A 22,047-nucleotide genomic window follows, 5' to 3' on the forward strand; every position below is an offset into this window, starting at 1 on the left:
TACCTCACTTTCACCAGGCCAGATATTTCCTATGCGGTACAACAGGTGTGTCTTTTTATGCATGATCCTCGGGAACCTCACTATGAGGCATTGAAACGCATTATGCGTTATGTTCAGGGTACCATTGATCACGGTTTACATTTATATCCTACTGCTTCTCATCGCTTGATTACTTACACTGACGCTGACTGGGGAGGTTGTCCCGATACCCGTCGTTCCACATCGGGGTATTGTTGTTTTCTTGGGGACAACCTCGTGTCCTTGTCATCTAAGCGTCAACATACATTATCTAAGTCGAGTATAGAAGCAAAATATCGAGGTGTCGCAAATGTTGTCTCTGAGGCGTGTTGGCTTCGTAATCTTTTACTTGAGTTACATTGTCCTCTACGGCAGGCTACTATCGTTTATTGTGATAATGTCAGTGCTATCTACCTTTCTGGCAACCCGGTACAACACCAACGCACCAAACATGTGGAGATGGATATTCATTTTGTTTAAGAAAAGGTTGCTTCGGGACAAGATCGGGTTCTCCATGTTCCTACTAGATATCAGTTTGCGGACATTTTCATTAAATGCCTACCACGAGAATTATTTCTGGAATTCAGGTCCAGTCTTAGCGTACGACCTCCTCCCATTACGCCCGCGGGGGTGTGATAGATATTATATTTACAATAATATTTGTCGCAGATTAGGATAATCTTGTAATATTTTGTTATACCTCGTATCCTTATCATAATAGGATTACGACTCTTGTAAACCCCTATATATATTATTCAATGGTACACACTCCAATCTAAGGAGTTTTCCCGAAATCTAACACTTTCTAAATAAAGAGTTAGACATCCACTCACTATGATATTTAAACGGAATCTATAAAGATGTCTACCTTAAAGGTTGAATGATTTACATTTCCTTCTTAAAAAAAAATAAAAAAAAAAAAAAAAAATATGATGATTTACGTTGATAAACAAAGATATAGTAATATATTGCTTCAGCTTGTAAAATGCAATCACATTACGAAACTATTCCATTATTAAACACTTCATCTAGAATAAGTAGTCAATTAAGTAATCTCTTCCCAACTTATCGTCATATTGGAATTAGATAGGAGTATATGACACTTTCAAAAATACACTCGAAAAGGCTCTCTCCAGTTTTATATAAAAAAAATTGCGTCAATAAAGTAAACATGAAATGTATCCAATTTGTAAACAATCACACATTCACACTCCATCTTCACAGCAAATGTGAAAACCATGGAAAGTCAACAAGGTCATCTTTTAATGAAACACGAAGTATATAACTTATTTAGCCATGTAACTTATTTAGCCATGTAACATTTAACTTCGCATATACACTACTACACCTGCTAGATAAAGGATCGCAAAATATGAAACGGATATCAAAGAGAAGCGTTCTCCAGTATAATATAGAACATATTTGTGCAGGAGGTGTTTTGTGAGTTATTAAGACACTGTTCACTTCGCCTTAAAAAAATATTATTAAGTAAAAATAATTTTTGTTCAATAAAAATAAGTTTAATTTAGTTAAAAAAAATCCAGTTCAGAATAATTTAATAACTTTAAAAAAGAAATATAATAGAAAATCAGTAAAAATAATTTTACTTCAGCACAATAAAATTAATTCTAATTCAGTAATTTTTTTATTTTTTGACACACTGTAAAAATAATTTAAGTTCAGCAAAAATAATCTCAGTTCAATAAAAAAAAAATTTAGTTGAGTTAAAATAAGATGAAGTGAACGGTGACTAAATATAAAACGATTAGCATAGAGCTTGTTTGGCATCGTTTTTAGTTTTTAATTTTTAGTTTTCAGTTTTTTTTTTTTTTTAAAAAAAAAGGTGTTTCCTCTTTTCTGTAGTCAGTTTTAAAATTATCTTGATTTTAATAAGTTTGACTAATTTTTTATTCATTATATGGTATATATTTCATATGGTTTTACAAAACAAAAAACCAAAAAAAAAAAAAAAAAAAAAAAACCCACAGTGATGCCAAACGAGCCCATAGTTAACAATTCTCTTTTATTTTATTTTTTACTCAAATTATAAAAAATACAAATAATTAATTGTTGTAGATAATATAGAACGGTCATCTTGACAACCGTTATGTAAATACATTTGTGTAAATTACCTTCGCGAGGAGGATTTCTTAATTTTTTAAATTTTCTTAACTTTGTAAACAAAAACAATAACAAAACTTGTGTAAGCATAATATGGCACAACTAGGGGCGAAGCCAGGAATTGAAATCCAGGGCCGAAACTTGTACGAATAAAATAGTACTTCATATTATATTTTGTACATTTTTTTTCATTGTTAAATTATTGTTATGCGCTAGTACAATTACCTTTATTTGATCATATATATTTTTAAAACCATTTATTTTAACCTTTAATTACTATTACTACATAAAAAAAATGTGCAAAACTAACAAAAAAAATAAATAAATGAGAAAGTATGTAACAAGGCTTGACTTCGGGTCTCCTAGTATAGTAACTATCAGAAATTACCACTAAACTATATTCTTCTATGTGTTATTATAAGAAACATTTCATATTTAAGCTAATTTTGAAGGGGCCAACAGTTAAAGATACAAGAGTTGGTGTTTGGGCCACGGGCGCCGGGCCTCCACCGGCCCCCCCCCCCCCCTCCCCCGTGGCTCCGCCTCTGGGCACAACCTACAATAATAAGATTTTAAGGTCATCACTCATTGATACATTAGCATTTTTGTAAAAACAATCCGAATAAAATTTAGGGACGGTAAAATGTTTTGTTCTATTTTATTATAAATAGATGAAAGTAACTTTCAAGACATTTTTATATTTTTTAAGTAGCAGTTGCAACAAATATAACAATATTTCACTTGACTGTATTATTTCTTATTGATCATTGAGATTTGTGTTTAAAGTTTTAAAATTTACCCTCAAAAATATTATGGGGCAAACATATAAGGACGGAGGAAATAGTTAGATAAATGTATACGTAGTTCATACAAATGTATATATAAAACACTCCATTTATTACGTAAAGTTGTTCCCATTTGATTTTGCACAATTCCAATACACATATAATAGAAAATACAAGTTGATCTATTTGATTAATAAAATTTGTCAACTCAAGAGGTTAATATTTGTCTTTTTATTAAAAATAAGTTGGGGGTAAATTTGTAATATGGATGTTGTCCTCTTCCATTCTCTCTCCTTCATACCTGTAATTCAACCTCCAAACCTGTAGTTCGAAGAGCTTTAATGGAAGAACCAGAGCTCACAAGCACTTTCAACGGAGGATGACGACAAAATCTTTCCTTAGGGCTTATGGTGGTGGACGTGGTCGCTTTGAAAAGAGGAGCCTCAACGGGGACGACGGGGGGGGGGGGGGGGGGGGAGGAGGAAAGTAAGACCCAATATTATTAAAACCCCCCTTTATTAATGCTAAAATGTTGGTCTTTGTTACCAATTTGCCATTTGATTGACAAAATTTGTCAATTGAAACAACCTCTACATCATATAACTAATATATAAAGCTAAACTTTTAGCCAGACGATGAGGCAACGACACTTGACGTTCCAAGTTTTCGCCAAGTGTCGTGCCACGTAGGATAGAGTTATATAGAATTCAATTAGTATGATAAAAAAAAAAATTAGTTTAGAATTTTATTTTCAATCAAATTTGGATAGAATTTTAGGATAAAATTGTTAATTTAGAGTTTTATTATGGAAAAATTGCTCCCATTAATCTGAACTTTGCCTCGTCCGCCGAAAATAATCCCAACTTTCGTTTTTATCTATTGCACCGAACTTTAGGGGGTATTAATTTTCGTTGCACCCAACAGGTCATCTAACCTGATATAGCAGGTTACCTAGCCACGTGTCAGCGTATGATTGGCTTAAATTTTATTTTTTTTTTAAAAAAAACAAAAAACAAAAACCCCACAAACCACCCATACCCAGCGGGTGCCACCACACCCCAACCCCCACCCCGCCGGGAAATCACCCCCACCCCCGAAAAACCCCTCCCCTGCTGCCGGAAACCACCGCCCAGCTATCCCCCTCCCTCGAAACCCACCCCTTCCCTTCCCCCACCCCCGAAAACCCCTCCCCCACCCCCGAAATCCCCTCCTCCTCCCACGAAAACCCCCTCCCCTGCTGTCGAAAACCACCGCCCAGCTTTCCCCCTCCCTCAAAACCCACCCCTTCCCTTCCCCCACCCCAGAAATCCCCTCCCCCACCCACGAAAACCCCTTCCCTTCACCCACCCCCAGAAAATCTCCTTCCACCGCAAAACCACCGAAAATTTATCCCCCACCCTCGAAAAACCCTGACTGAACCCCTAGCGATGGCTAGGGAGGTCCGATTAGGGTTTTCGAGGGTGGGGGATGGGTTTTAGGTGGTTTTTGCGGGAGAGATAGGGTTTCGGGGAGGGTGGTTGTTGGTTCAAGCAAGTATCAGGAAGAGCGAGGGAGGGGACGATACACGGGAGAGGGGGTCGGCGCCGGCATCGGGGGAGGGGATGTGGGTGCGGCCGGCACCGTGGGATAGGGAGAGAGGAAGGCTGGTGATGGTGGTGCTGGTGGCTGGTGGAGAAGCTAAGAGTGGCTGTTGGGGTTTTTTTTTTTTAATTATGTTTTTAATTTTTTTTCCTATTTTTTTCAACCAATTACATGTTGACACGTGTGCAAAAAAAAAAATCAGAAATGTTTACTTGATTTACTGGTTGTAGGTCATTTGGGTGCAATAGAAATTAATACCCCCTAAAGTTCGGTGCAATAGATAATAAACGAAAGTTGAGATTATTTTCGGCGGACGAGGCAAAGTTCAGATTAATGGGAGCAATTTTTCCTTTTATTTTTGATAAAGTACCAATATTTCATATGTAAAAATTGAATTATAATTTTATTCAAAAAATAATTAGATTATAACTCTAATAAATTATCATTTAAATTTATTTTTTGTATCATAATATTTTTTTGGAGCGAAGGAATTATTTCAAAATGTACCACATCCATTGTTTATAATATATTCTAATAAATTAAAAATATACTTCACAATCTAATATAATTTTATTACTGTGTGTAGACCTGTCAATCAGGTCGAGTCATGAGTCATTTTAGACAGGGTCATTATTTCAAGTTATGGGTCAAGAAAGGTTTTTCACCAATATTATTATTATTAGTCATTACATGCGTATAAGTTTAAATCGTCACAAAAACACATCAATTCCTAAGTAATTTTGTATCAATGATATGTTTTAAAATTTGACATATAGATTAAAAATATATCTTAAAACCCATTAAACAACCCGGGCATCGCACGGGCACAAAACTAGTATTATATAAAGCTAAACTTTTAGCCAGGTCACGAGACAGCGGCACTTGTCGTTCCAATTTTTCGCTAAGTGTCGCGCCATGTTGGATAGATTTAAATAGAATTCATAAGATAAAAACGTTAATTTAAAATTCTATTTGGATAGAATATTAGGATAAAATTATATAACTAATATATAAAGCTAAACTTTTAGCCAGACTACGAGAAATTGACACTTAGCGTTTTAATTTTTCGCCACGTGTGACATCACGTAGACTACAATTAATAATAGTATGACACGTAGGGTAAATATGTTGTATAGATTTAGATAGATTTTTAAGTTAAAAAAAGGGTAAGTATAGAGTTTTATTTTCAATAAAATTTGGATAGATTTTAGGATAAAATTGTTGGTTTAGAGTTTTATTTTCGATAAAATATCAATATTTTATATGTAAAAATTTAATTATAACACAAAGTTTCATATACGACTGGATGTACAGTGTGGCCAGCCATATATATTTTTTTTAATTCTTCTTCTCTCTCCTCTCTCTCTCTTCTTTTCTTCTTCCATCACCATTTTCTACAACAATACCTTGCCGACGTTCATACTTTCCGGCGACCCTCGACCTCTTCGTTGCAACATCTCCTTTTCCCCCCAATTTTATTTCTCTCTCCTCTTTTTTCTTCAAACTTCATCAATGATGTCGTCTTCTTAGCCCAAATTTCTTCAAACTTCATTTATGGTTTACTATTGGAAATTTATGTTCTACGAAATTTATGTTGAATCCAACATTATTTGCTGAAGATTTAGATTATATAACTTGTAAGTTGTTCAATTTTATTACTTAGTTTTTTGTTTGATTGAAGAACGAAGAACAAATTGTTTTCGTGGATAGTGGTGGTTTGTGGGTGGGTAGTGGTGGTTTCGTGGATGAGTAGTGGTGATTTGGTGGTTCTGAGTTCTTGATCTGGTTTCGTTGGTGGTTTAGGTTGGTAGTGGTTCGTTGGTGGTGGTTGTTGGTGGTAGTTTTTTGTTGGTGGTGGGTAAGGGGTTACTAGATCTAGCCAGAGGTTACTAGGTGGTCCGATCCGGGGTTACTAGGTCAGCGGTCAAGGGTTACTTGGGGTTACTAGGGGTTATTAGGGGTTACTAGGTTGGGGGTTACTAGGCCGGTTAGGGGTTACTAAGGGTTACTAGGTCGGGGGTTACTAGGTCAGCGGTCAGGGGTTACTTGGGGTTACTAGGTCGAGTGTTACTAGGTCGGTTAGGGGTTACTTGGGTTACTAGGTCAGTCAGGGGTTACTTGGTCAAGGGTTACTAAGTCAGTCATGGGTTAATTTTGTCTTGGGAAACTTTGTCTGGGGGTTATTTTGTCATTTGCTGATTTGGCACCCTTTCGCATGGCGCGGCCAGCCGCACCACCAGAAGCGCAATGTAATTATAATCATATTAAAATAATAAATTATAACCTTCTCATATATATATATATATATATATATATATATATATATATATATATATATATATATATATATATATATATATATATATATATATATATTGTATATTTCTATAATATATATCCTACGTCAAAATATCCCAAATCAAAAGGGATATACAACTCTTACACATCAATGTTTGTATTAATGATGTGTTTTAAAATTTGGTATAATGTTAAAAAAAATTATTTTAAAATTTAATTAACAAATGGGAATTGCCACCAAATTTAAAATTTCAAATAGGATCTTCTTAAAAAAATATTCCTAAAAGTTTAGGAGCCGAAGACTTACTTTCAAATCGAGGGCTTTGAATAAAGTTTAGGAGTACTCAAATTATTATATGTCATTGAACCGTAAAATTAAATTACTCATCCGATTATGAATATTTAAAACAAATAATGTTTCAAACGTGGATAGATTTAGACATTAGTGATAATGCCTTTGAGAAAATAATTATTCCTTATAATTATTTTACAATCATCTAGTTAGTGTAAGGGTTTTTAAAACATGAGGATCTATATTATGGAGGGAGCCCAAGGCATCGCCCGGGGTATGTACTAATATATAAAGCTAAACTTTTAATCAGGTCACGAGGCAGCGAGAGTTGGTGTTCCAACTTTTTGCCAAGTGTCGCGCCACGTTGGATATATTTATAGAATTCATAAGATAAAAAAGTTAATTTAAAATTCTATTTGGATAGAATTTTAGGATCAAATTGTTAGTTTAGAGTTTTATTTTCAATAAAATACCAATATTTCAGAGGTACAAATTGAATTTTAATTTTGTTGAAAAATTTTCGATAAAATATAACAAATCGTCACAAAAGCCTATCAATTCCTAACTAATTTTGTATCAGTGGTATATTTTAAAATTTAACAAATTGATTAAAAATTTATCTTCAATAAACAACCAAGGCATCACATGGGGCACAAAACTTACACATGTAATTTGAAACTAAACATCAAGGTAAATCATATTTAAAAAATTACATGACTTGTTTTTTTTTCTCTATACATATGTCGGAAGAGTTTAAATTATACCAGTTTTGTGCCCCGTGCAATGTCCGGGTTGTTTATTGCATTTTAAGATAAAATTTTAATCTATATATCAAATTTTTAAATATATCATTGATACAAAATTAGTTATGAATTGATGTGCTTTTATGACGATTAGCTATCTAGTAGGAATGTAATGACTAATAATAATGTTGGTGGAAATGTTCAATTTAGTACATTAAAAAAATAAAAAAAAAAGCAAAAAATAAATTAAATATAATAAATGTTCAAAGCACGTTGGGTTTACCCGAACCCAAAACTTTGGGCAAGAGTTGAACATTTCTTGACTCGTAACCTGAAGTGATCTAATCCGAGATGACTCATTACCTGACCCTAATTGACAGGTCTACATAGTAATAAAATTCTATTAGATTGTGAAGTATATTATTTTAACCGATTAGTGTGTGTGTGTGTGTGTATAAATGTATGTTTTACGCATTGAAAAAATATTATGATATAAAAAATAATTTTTTATGATAATTTTTGAAAATGATTATTTAATAATTTTTTTTGAATAAAAATTCAATTTGTACATATGACACATTGGTATTTTATCGAAAATAGAAAAACTCTAAACTAACAATTTTATCATAAAATTTTATCCAAATAGAATTTTAAACTAACTTTTTTTATCTTATGAACTCTATTTAAATCTAAATTTTATCCAACGTGTCACGACACTTGGCGAAAAGTTGGAACATCAAGTGTCGCTGCCTCGGGACCTGGCTAAAAGTTTAGCTTTATATATATTAGTTATATGATTTGTAATAGAATCTATCTATAATAATTCCAAACAATAACAATATTAAAAAACAAATAGAGTATATATGACAAGTCATGGTTCGTACAGAAATACTTGCGTGGACTTGGTCCACAATAATTTTATTTGTGGACCCGATATTTATACACACACAATTGACATTATATTGAACATAGTGACCCTTATTTTTAACATAGTAACCTTTATTAAAACTTGTATAACATTTAATATTATTGTGAACTTGAATACAACGTTATAACCCTAATTTTAACATAATGACCTTTATTTTTCATATTGACCGGTATATAAATTATTTCATTAAAAATTTAACCTCTTATAGCCTGTATATTACCAAAATGACTTTTATTTCAACATAGTGACCTTATTTTTATTATAGAGACCTTTTTTTTTTATTTATTAATAAAAAAATCATAATTTCTCTAATATTAGTTGGTCCACAATAAATTAGTGTGAAGAAATAAAAGTAATAATATCTTAATTTGTATGACAGAGATATGTTAGAAAACTCACACATCGACGATCGACCTTCTTTTGGTAAGTAAATGGAAAGACCTTATCGGATTGTATCTCGCACAAGTTTACGTGGTCCAGATTAGCAGGTTAGACTCATTAATAGAACGGGGGGAGAAAAGGGAATCCTCACTCTAAAGTGTCACGAGTGAAAAGGTTTGCATCTTACAAATAACAACTAGTTAGTAGCACAGGCGTTGTCCCGGATTGCTACTTTTGTAATCGTGCAATTTGGGTATTTTTATATTTTTTAAAAAAAGGATTTTGAAATATGAAATCGACATTGTTAAATGTGTTTTTTTTTATGTTATAATTAAATGATGTGGTTTACACTTATTTACATTTTTTTCCGTATTTATTACACGTTTGATAATGGGCTAAGATGGTTAAATTGTGAACTTTTTTTATTTGTGAAGTGACGTCGCGTAATTTAAAAAGATTTACGTGTCACATAGACGTTTTTATAAACGTCATTTAGGGTCTGTTCACGTTTACTGAACTAAGCTGAATTGAACTGAACTGAAATGAACTGAACTGATTGGAGCTGAACTGAACTGAACTGAAATGAGCTGAAATGAGTATTTTATGAGAGAAGGAATAACAACTAGTTAGTAGCACAGACGTTGTCCCGGATTGCTACTTTTGTAATCGTGCAATTTGGGTATTTTTATATTTTTTAAAAAAAGGATTTTGAAATATGAAATCGACATTGTTAAATGTGTTTTTTTTATGTTATAATTAAATGATGTGGTTTACACTTATTTATATTTTTTTTTTCCGTATTTATTACACGTTTGATAATGGGCTAAGATGGTTAAATTGTGAACTTTTTTTATTTGTGAAGTGACGTCGCGTAATTTAAAAAGATTTACGTGTCACATAGATGTTTTTATAAACGTCATTTAGGGCCTGTTCACGTTTACTGAACTAAGCTGAATTGAACTGAACTGAAATGAACTGAACTGATTGGAGCTGAACTGAACTGAACTGAAATGAGCTGAAATGAGTATTTTATGAGAGAAGGAAATTAAGAGCTGAACTGAACTGATTGGAGCTGAAGTGAACTGAAATTAAGTAAATATAAACAGGCCCTTAATATACTAGTATAGATTATGGTATGAGGTTGTGGTATGCAAATATTTTTTCTAAACCAAGCGAGCCATGTTTGATACTCACACATAAGTCATTATTAAGATAGAAATGACGACAACTTTTATAAAAAAAAAAAAAATGCTACTAAGCTAAATACTTTGCATCTAACTATTTAAGTTGATGAACATTTTTTTTTTCCTTGTTTCAACAAAGACAATATCAATATGCGAATATGCAATATGACTACGTAAAAGACAATCCACAATCTAAATGTTAATTTTATTTGAAAAAGATAGGTGGATTATTAAAAAAAAAATACTCTGTATAATTGAAAGTTGAGATTATTTTAGACGAACGAGGTAAATTTTGAGCTATTGTGAGCAATTTTTCCTTTTATCAAATGAGTATCAGAATGCATTTGATAGAATCTAAAATAATTACTAACAAAAGCAATGTATGCAAAAAAGCTGATAGAACATGTGTGACAAGTCGTGGTTCCGCTAGTTCATTAGCAATCTAGTTCATTCATTAGCAATTTAGCAGTGAAAAATATTTTAAATTTCTATGAAATGAAAATAACAATACTTTAATTTGTTTGATAGAGATATATATGTAAGAAAACTCACACATGGATTTTTTTTGATAAGTAAGTGGAATAACCTTATCAAACCATTATCTCACACATGTTAATATGCTTTAGGTTAGCAGACTAGACCCTTACAAGCAGGGGAGATAAGAGATTCTTACTCCAAAATGAAACTAGTGGAAAGGTGTGTATACCACAAGTTGTGGGATACAAACCTTTTCACTAAATCAAGGGTCTGTTCTCTTCGGCTAAATTTCAATTCATTTCAGTTCAATTCCATTTCTAATTTCTTTCTCTTATAAAATATTTATTTCATTTCAGTTCAATTCAATTCAATTCAGTTCAGTTTAGTTTAGTTTAGTTCAGTTATATTCAATTCCAATAAATTCAGTTCAATTCAGCTCAATTCATTAAATCAGAATAGGCCTCAAGTCATGTTTAATACTCACATATCAGTCATTATTAAAATAGAAATGACCATAACTAACTTTCCTAAAAACAATATACTACTAAGATAAATACTATGCATCCAACTATTTAAGTTGTTCAAAGAATTTATTTTTTCAACGAAGATAAAATCAATATGCGATATGATCATATGACTATGATTACGTGAAAGGTAGTCCACAATCTAGATGATAGTCTTATTTGAAATTCGTTTGTTTGTACTACCCGTACCTTTAAATCTTCAATTAGGCAACAACAATGTCACAAACAATGCGTTGATTGTTCCTACGGAGTTTGAAGAGTCAAAGGTTCAACAACAATGAGTTTGAATGTTTTTCACATCTTGACTTATAATAACTAGAAAGGCCAATTAATTTAAGCCATTAGTGTAAATTTGGACTGACCATTGAAATATTTTGGTAATTTGGAAGCATATACCATCGTAGCTTCCTTACCACCGGAAGTATCGCATTCTGTCTTTAACCCACAAAACGCACTACTAGACCCACCAATTGACCCCACTTAACTTTCAGGTTCTGCACATATAAACCGTACACACCTACCTTTTTGTCCTTTCATTTATTTTATTTGATTTAGAGTATATTCTAATTTATTGAGGTGAACTGAATTGAACTGATCGGAAATGAATTAAATTGAACCGAACTTGATTTAATAGAGTTGAAATGAGTATTTTATGAGAGAAGAAAATTAGAAACTAAACTGAACTAAATTGATTGAATCTAAAATGAAATGAAATTAAGTTGAAGAGAACATACACTTACTACGTATATATGATTTTAATCGCTGGAACAGTTTGTTTGTTATGCATCATCTTTAGTAATGATGTGTTCATTTCTCATGTTGCAAAAAATTATAGAAAATGAGATATTTTTTTTGTTTACATCAATAACAATTACATGTGGCACTCCCTCTGTAATTCAAAAAGGTCATATCGTGTTTATTACATGATTAATAAAGAAGATAAAATGGTGAAAATTTGAAAACAATAATCAAATGTTACATATGTATCAAGTATTACATCATTAAATTCACTTAAAAAATAAGAATGTTTGCATTGGAAATTGGTAAATAATTTTGTGAATAGGAAGTATTTATGAAATGTGTGTAAAAAAAAGTAACTAGCTAACTATTATGATCTAGGAAAGAATTAAGACGTAACCATTAAAGAGAATAGCCTAAAATGGAAAACTTAAACCTCTTTAGAAATGGAGGGAGTAAATTAATACTTCTGTATTTATTTAAGGAAAAATGCACTTTAATAATTCCAACTATGTGCGATTTACTTTTAATAATCTCAACTAAGGTTTATTTTTCAATAACCCTAACTACGCTATGTGTTTGCCTCCAATTTTCCTAACCAGTCAACACCAAGTCAACGAAATGTTATAACATGAAACCATGACACGTGTCAACACGTGATAGGTCCAAAATAAATTAAAAAAACCAAAAAATTCCCAGCCACCTTCTCCCACTGTGAAACCCTAATCGTTCCCCTAACCTCGCTGGTAACCAGCCGACCACCCCCAACCACCAAAATTGATTGTCCGACCTTCTACGAACCCAATTGACTTAGCCCTTACCCCTAACACCATCTACCCTGCCACCCCGTTCCCAAATACCTAGCCTGATTTCATTGGATTTCTGGGTAGTTTTGGGATCGGGGTGGCTGTGTAGGTGGTTTCAAAGATCGGGGTTAGGTTAGTTGGGGTTGTAGAGGGCGGGCTGGCCAGTTTCGGTAGGTAAGGGGTGCGACCGGCTAGTTTTCGTTGAGTTTAAGGTTTTGCGGTGGGGGTGGTTTTGTTGGAATTGTTGGTGGTTTGGGGATCGGGGTGGCTTAGTATGTGGCTTTGGGTGTCGAGTCTAGGTCACGTGGGGACGTAGAGGGTCGGCCGGCTACTTTCGGTGATTAATGGGGGCGGCCGACCAGTTTCGGTGATTAGTAGGGGCGACCGGCCGATTCCAGACGAGTTTAGGTGTGGGGTTAGGGTTTCGCAGTGGGGAAAGGTGCCTAAGAATTTTTGGGGTTTTTTGAGTTTTTTTGTAATGTTTTTTTGTTGACACGTGGTTATAAATTTTTTTTTTTTTCAGCGGGTTACCGGTCATTGGGACTATTGAAGGCAAACACATAGCATAGTTGGGATTATTAAAAAATAAACCTTAGTTGGGATTATTAAAAGTAAATCGTCCGTATTTGAGATTATTAAAGTGTAATTTTCCTTTATTTAATGCAAAAAAATACCATGATTTGAATGAGTGGAAATATAGGAAACATGAAAACATCCTTTTTATTGTACATCTTTTAGTAAAAGAAAAAAAAAAGTAGGACAAGGTTGATATCAACATATGTTAAGGGTATATTTGTCCTAAATCACACCCCAAAAATGAAATGATTCACAAGTCAACACAACTTTTGGGACACTGGAAAAAAAAATACAGGCATATCTTTATAGGACGGAGGGAGTATAATTTACATTCTAAATTATTATCGCATATAGTTATTAATATAAAAATGTAGTTGTCATCTTGAAATATATTAGATTAATCACAATTTTTTTTTTTAATAATATCAACGTTTTTATGTTATGATATGACCAAAATTGTCAAAATTGATAAAATGTACTATAAAAGAAGAAAATAGTTAATATAGTGCATTGACATATGTACATCAAAATTATGTTTTTACTAAAATTGGAAAGAGAACGTAAAACAATTGTAGTATAATTTACATTCTAAGAGATCGTTAACTTCAATAGGTCTGGAACCAAGACCTGGAAGTTCGGGGATGAAGGTACAAATCCAACCTAAAAGAGATTGAACCTGCCCTAATAATAGGCCTCTACTTTATTCTTCTCATATTCATGTGCGCTTTCTGACTAACATACGATCAATAGGTTTACTCTAAACTTGTTTATCTATGGTTGTTGAATTAATGCACAAATAAATCTATTATTGGCGATCACTTGAATTAAATCAAATTAACCCTAAACAAGATTATTAATTATCTTATTAAGCGTGATTACAAGTAAAAATTCCCTTTAAACATGCATAAAGGTGTGAACAAGCAATAACAATAATATAAAATCAAGCAACATAACAATCATCATAATAATAATAAGCATGTTAAAGCATAATAATAGCAAGATCCTAGGCATGATACTGTAGACACCCATTTGTGTCTCCCCAAAACCAAACCCGGTGATGAATACCTTTCATGTAGAATCATAATCGAATGAAGTGAAAGTGTGGAAAGTCTAGTGTTGCGGATAGTTTTAATTTTTTTCTTTCGCTTTGTTTTTGAAAACCTATTTTAAGATAACATCCAATCTAGTTTAGTTTGGTTCATGTAGAGGGTCCAATAATAGTTTAGTTGGGTCGGGTTCGAAAAGAGCTTTCCAACGATATATTATAAGCCCAATTCCGATGAATATTGAGGAAGTTATGGCCAAATTACTAAACTGGGTCCGGTTTGATATTTATATGCGGCCCAATGATCTAGAGGAGGGCCTATTATTGATTTATCATTCCTAATGCAATTAGGATTGATTATAGTCTTCTAGATTCTTCTAGAAGGTTCTTTTAAATCCTAATTTAATTAGCATTGATAAATTGACTTTAGTTGACTTTTAGAGTTTTAATTAGAATAAAAGAAGTGTTTTAAAGGAAAATACGTTTTTGCCCTCTCGTACAACTAAATTTTACTCCCTCCGTCCCCGAATGATAGTCACTATTTCCATTTTTGGACGCCCAAAATGTTAGTCACATTTCACAATTTTAGGTCCCATACAATAACACAAAATGACCTATATACCCTCATTTTTTTGTTGTATTATCTGTGCTTCCCAAAATACCCTCATATTTGTCTTTGTACTTGTGCCTTAATTGAATGAGTTGTCTCCATTTTTAATAACAACCAGTTTTTCTCTCTTCTTTTTGTTTTGCAAATGATTGGATTTTAGTTCCCATGTACTTTATTTATTTCTCCTTAATTCCCGTTCACCCAAAAGTGACTATCATTTGGGGACAGAGGGAGTATCATAATAATAAAAAGTGTGGAAAATTGATTCCAGCGTCTGGCGCCAGACCTGGCGTTTGGCGCTGCACTCCAGCGTCTGATGACAGGCACGTGGTTGGCGCTGCGATCATGTTTTATTCTTTTCAAAACTCTGATTTTTTTTTTTATTATATCCGGCTGATTTTTTTTTTTAATATTTATTTTTTATATAAATAGCCTCCTAAATTCTATTTTCAATCATCAATTCTCATCAACAACTCACTAATTCTCTTCTCTCTCTAAGCTAAAGCTTATTCTCTATCTTTTTTCTAAACTAGCCTTTTGCATACAAAATTCCGCATTCATAAGATCTAGAACCACCTAGCCAAGTTCGAAGTTCCCTTCGCCCTAGACGTGAAAGGTTTAATTTTTAAGGGTTTGGTCCCAAATCTAGTCTAAACTTTCTTAATCTTTATTAATTTAATTGTCGATTATTATTTTCCTTGAAGTTACTAACGTGTGTATTTTGTTATTAGAAAGAGATACGAGGCATCCAAGTAAGTGTTTTAATTGATTTGTTGATATTATGATGTAGAAATCATGTTTAGGTTGTTATTTTGATTCCTAATATCATGTTAGGGCGTTTTGATCTTCCTAGTATCATGTTTAGGGTAACAACTATAATTTCTAATATCAAATATGACAATTGTGATTCCTGCGATGCTTCCTATTTACTTCCTAATATTCATGATAGTATAATGTTAGGGCTAAATATTTGATCTTTATTATTTAGTGACATGCTAGGGTTTGTTATTAATTTTGTTAGTATCATGCCTAGGATCTTGCTATTATTATGCTTTAGTGTTGATATGATTATGATTATGATTATTTTTATAATTGTTATGATTATTATGTTGCTTGATGCTTATATTTATTGTTATTGCTTGATCACGCCTTTTATGCATGTTTAAAGGGAATTGTACTTGTAATCACACTTAATAAGATAATTAATAATATTTTTTAGGGTTAATATGATTATAATTCAAGTGATCGCCAATTATAGATTTATTTGTGCATTTATATTCAACCAACATAGATTAAACAGGTTTAGGGTTAAACCTATTGATTGCATGTTAGTTAGAAAGCGCACATGAATGTGATCAGAATAAAGTAGAGGCCTATTATTATAGCAGGTTCAATCTCTTTTAGGTTTGATTTGTACCTTCATCCCCGAACTACCAGTCATGGTTCCAGACCTATTGGAGTTAACGATCTAAGGGGTGTAACCTTCACCTTGTGAACGGTTTACAAGTTCCTAAAACTTGTTAGCGACTCTTTTTCTCTAGCTTCCTTCCCTTTGGACACCACCATGCTTGAGTGTATGATCACAGTGGGGTTCAAGTTTGGGGTAATGCTTGAAATATTCCTTACAGTTTTTGGCGACTCCACTGGGGAAGATTTCTATTTTAATTCCTGAAATTTATTTTGGCAATGATTTAGAATGAGTGGATGAGACTAAAAAAGTTCTAAGTATTTCATGTACGTAATTTTGATTATCATTATTGTCATATGCATAAAAAAAATCTCATTGGAAAGACCATCCGTAAAGAGTTAAAAACATAGGATTTTTACACGTATTTGAGGAATATCTTTCACAACTAGGATCAAAATAATGCTGCGCGAAACTGGAAAATTTTATCGAGCACAGAAAGCTGCTGAGACATGTAGGAACTAGCGTCAGATAACAGAGTCTTTCGCTGAGGATTTGACTCTGGTGCCAGGCGACACTCCTGTCGCCAGGCGCCAGAGCCAAATTGCGGCGACGTCCTCTGTTCGCTGGCGCCAAGTTCTTCCAATACCGAGCCAAAAATATGCGTTCTAATTTTGACCTATTTTTAGCACTGTTTGCTCGATCCTACTTCTTGATTGAGTTTTTCTCACTTTTCTCAAATCCATATGTGTTCTACATATGGACATAACCCTCTGGGAATTCATGCTCCATCTACCTGATTGAACGCTCTGTGCAACAAAGGGTACATCCGAGAATGTTGAATTCACCAAACCATGGAAGCGAGTTTTTAACTCGCGGTGTCCCATCCACTCGCACCAACCCTTCAAAAGGTAAGGCTTCTGGGTGGTGCATCCGGACAATTAACCATGGACCCTCTTTAACTAACCTATATCCTGAACTTTAGAGAACTAGAGCCATGGTTAGGTTGCAAACTCATTGAATCATATTGTGCCTACTTGACTAATTAATTGTGCATTATTTGTTGTGCATACTCTATGTGTTTTTCCTAACCATTTGTTGACTTGTGTTTAAGTCTAAATAAATTAACCAAGGACTAAAGGAATTTTCTTAATTAATTAATTAATTTGAGTAATTGAAGTCTAATAATTTAATCAGAATTGACTTAGTACGACTTTAGGCATGTCCTGTAGAGTTAAAATACTGAAAGCAGTCCCAGATCAATGTTCCAGCAATGACGCCACGATTTGGACTGCAACACCACTCTTTTTTTGTGCAGCGCCTGGCGACAGCTCTGTCGTCTGGCGCTACACTGCAGAGTGCGGCGACAGTCCTGTTGCTTTGGCGACAGTTCGGTATTTTTCTCGAGTCATCACTATGAGTCTAATTAAACAGTTTGCTAAACAATTCGATTATTTTGTTAACAGTGTCTTTACTAAGTCCTTAATTGAGTCTAGTCGCATAATCTAGCCACATGGTCTTACACAAGACTCTTAACATGTCACCTACACTCACTACACTTACTAGTCTTAGCACAAACTTTGAGTATATATCACCATGACCATGCCTTAGGTTCATGCATGAGTCGGGTTTTTCCGTCATTTGAGTTGGGGGTACATCCTATTCCTAATTTTTCTTATCTCTCCATCTACATCATCCTTCTCCATATCACACCCTTCATTCTTCCTATCCTTATCCATGTTGAATAGAGTTTGAGTCAAGTAATTAACAGTCGATATCCCTAATTTCCCTTTCCACAGTACTTGGCCAAGGAGAGAAGGGTGATTAATCAAAGACAACACCTTTGTTCAAGTCTTACTTTTTGATAAACCGAGTCAAAAGAGGAAAGCTAAAAAGATAATGGCAACTCAAGAAGAAGCCAACGAACTTAGGAATCAATTGACTTATGTAACTGAAGTGTTGAAGGCTTTAACCCTTCAAATAAATGATCCCGTGAAGCAACAACAAATGGAGCTCATGCAAGAAAGCTTGAGCAAGCTATCTAGTGACTACAAGTTCCAGGGCATTAGTTCACAAGGGGTCTCGGTGGACAAGGAGCTTCTTCCGCAGAAGTTCAATGCCACTGACATCCCTAAATTCAAGGCAACAGATAATCCTTATCTTCACTTAAGAGCCTTTGAAACTATAATTAATGAACATTAAGGGGATTGATAGGAAAGCCTTTCATTCCTTGTTTTCCTTATCTCTTGAAACCGTTTGTCAACAATGATTCTTTTCTCTTGATAAAGAGAAAACTTCTACTTGGGATGCTATTGTAAACGCTTTCATTGCCAAATTGTAGGAGTCGCCAAATTGTAGGCGTCGCTCGAAGTGCGCCTACGTTAAAAGCATGTTGTGAATATGCTTCGCACTCTTAGGAAGTGGGAATTGACATATACGATTAGGGAAAAGGAAAGTAGGGAGCCGCCAACAAGTTTTTAAGGAACTTGTAAACCGTTCACAGATCATAAAAAGGCAACCACGATAAAGGGACAACGAAGGAAACAACGATTGACCCGTGAAGGTTACACCCCATTCATAATCCATGAGATTACTAACTCCATATGGTTCGGAACCACGAAAGGAGGATCGGGGATGATGGTACGAAGTGAGTCATGGAGTCACATTCGCCCGTATTGGCCTCTACTCGATTTTTATAGTGAAAAGTGATTCCTGCGATCTCAAAGGCAGACAAACAAAATATTCAATTTTCTCAAAACTATTATTAAGCTAAATTGGTTGAATATTAATGCAACAAATAATTCTAAAATATTAGTGATCACTTGATTAAATAAAAAGATTAAAAAGGAACCTAAACCGGTCGTCCAAATTATCTTATTAGGCGTGATTTCCAATTACATATTCCTTTTAAACATGCAATATAGTGATCAATAAATAATAATAGAATAAACATTAATATTGGAAGCAATTCAACAATAATATCGTTAGTCAAATCAAATAATAAACCTAATCATGATTCTAGCAACAAGAATAAAAATAAGAGTAATTAAGTGATTAACTACTCACTTTCCGCGCTTCCTTGAATTGCTACATCATGAATAAACTGTTAGTAACTTCAATAAAAATATAAATCAAATGGAAATTAAATTAAATAAAAAGTAGGGTTTATTTGGTCCAAACCCTCAGTTAATTATACCTTTCACGCCTTGTTTTAAGTATAGAACTTTGGGTATTGTATGAACTCCTTGGAGTGCTTAATTAGGGGAAGTATTTTGAGAGAATAGGGTGGCTAGTATTTAGGCTAAAAAGGGAGAAGAGAATTATTTGATGATCAAACTTGTTGATCCTTGAAAAAGGGGTGATGTGACCTCTATTTATAGAGAAAAAAGAAGGGTCGAAAAAAAAGATAAGATCCGAATTAAATCGGAATAAAACTCGATAGACAGCAGTTTTTGCGGTTTTTGTTTTTATCATATCTTTTGATCCAGAAATTAGAATAAGATGAATAAAATATCATTGGAAAGATAATTTCAAGGGCTATCCAACCATATAAAATTTGGATAAAAACTATGAGGCACGAAAATAATATTTGTCTATCTTTGAATGTCTTTCAATTCGGATAGAAATAGGATTTTCAAAAAAAGGAGTTTTATTCAATTTCAAACTCTTTAATCTTATCTTTTCAAAAAGGATAATTAAGATCTTTTAGAAACTTCTAGAAGCTTCTAATTAATCCTAATTGGTTTAGGAATGAGATTAAATAATTTGGACCCTCCACATGATCATTGGGTCGTAGGTAAGGTGGGCTTAGGTTCGGTTTGGGCTCAATTTAATATTTTGGCCATAACTTATTCGTTATAACTCGGATTCGGGCTTATAATATATCGTTGGAAAGCTCTTTTCAAAATTCATCCAATTATTCAATCATTGGACCCAGATTATGGACCAAAATAAACTGGATCAAACGTTTTTATAAAAAGGACACGAAATGAATGATTTTAAAGGACACGAAATGAATTATTTTGGGTTTAAAGGCACGAAAAGAGGAAAATAAGTTATGGTTTGGGGAAATGGGCTAGGAATTGTATTGGCTTATGAAATTTATTGGGAATGAACATGGATTTAAGCACTCCAAAGATTACACACTCAACCCGACCAATAATGGCGGTAAAAGGTTGTTCATCATCGGGTTTGGTTTTGGAGAGACATTTTTAGGTGTCTACAGAAGCCCCCACTTTGACTGAGTTTGTAGAAACGTCAGTTTCGAAAACGATAGTCAAAGTAGTCAATAGGGACGGAGAATGATTTAAGACGTTCTGCGATCCTAAATCACTCTGTATACGCCGATACCTGCAGAAAAATGTTAGTTCTACAGATAAAAGAGTAAAGGGATAGAACGCTTATCTGACACCAGTGTATCGGTGACAAATAAGTTTGGTATTTTCCTATGCTTGAAGGAATCCACCGGATGACGTTTGCTGAAATGCTTTCCATGCTTGAGGAAAGCCAACAGATGAGTTTGGTAGCTTTCTATATAAGCCTGAAGAAACCTACCGGATGACACTTTCCATGCTTGAGGAAAGTCGAAATATGGTTTTGGCATTTTTCTATGCTTGAAGAAATCCACCGATAATGCTTTCCATGCTTGAGGAAAGCCGACAAAGGAATTTGGCGGTTTTCTATGCTTGAAGAAATCCACCGATAATGCTTTCTATGCTTGAGGAAAGTCGACAAATGATGAGATTGCAAGTCTCTGTGTATCGAGAACCTTGCGTCATGAAATGATGGTGGTTTGATTGTCCCCAAACGTGGGCCGTAGTTGGTTCGCTTGTCCCCGAACGTGGGCTGTAGATGGTCCGCTTGTCCCCGGACGTGGGCTGGTTGAAAATGGTCCGCTTATCCCCGGACGTGGGCTGTAAATGGTCCGCTTGTCCCCGGACGTGGGTTGTAAATGGTCCGCTTGTCCCCGGATGTGGGCTGTTTGAGACCTGCAAAAATAAATTTGCCATTGGACTCGTATATATTGTGATTGACTTAACCACTGACTTAACCAAGTTTGACTTGATGTGACATGACATGTGTATGACTTGTGAGTGTGTGTGTGTATATGTGTGTATGTAGACACAAGCAAACGAAGATGCAAAAGCAAAAATTTTCTGTCAATTTTTGTCTTGAGACGAGCGGAAGGTACTGACTTTCTCCCGAAAAAGAAAGACGTGAAAAATGAAGTTTTGTTTTCAAACTTCCCTCGATAAAAATTTTGAAAAAGTTTTTGAAGTTCCCCAAAAGAAAATAGTGAGAAAGGGAAGAAGTTTTGAACTTCCTCCTTGAGCAAGACGAAATGAATCGTATGGATTGAATTGCTTGTCTTGAAAATAATTTATGCATGATGCATGTTCTTAGGTCAGGAGGCTAAGGACAATTACATCATGTGACACAATAGATGAAAGAACTTAGGTCATGGAGCTAAGCATCATATATGGTGTAAAGAAACGATCTTGAACGCCACTTAGGTCTGGAAGCTAAGCACGTATA

This window comes from Chenopodium album, chromosome 9, assembly GCF_948465745.1.
Source record: "Chenopodium album chromosome 9, dcCheAlbu1.1, whole genome shotgun sequence".
NCBI lineage: Eukaryota > Viridiplantae > Streptophyta > Magnoliopsida > Caryophyllales > Amaranthaceae > Chenopodium > Chenopodium album.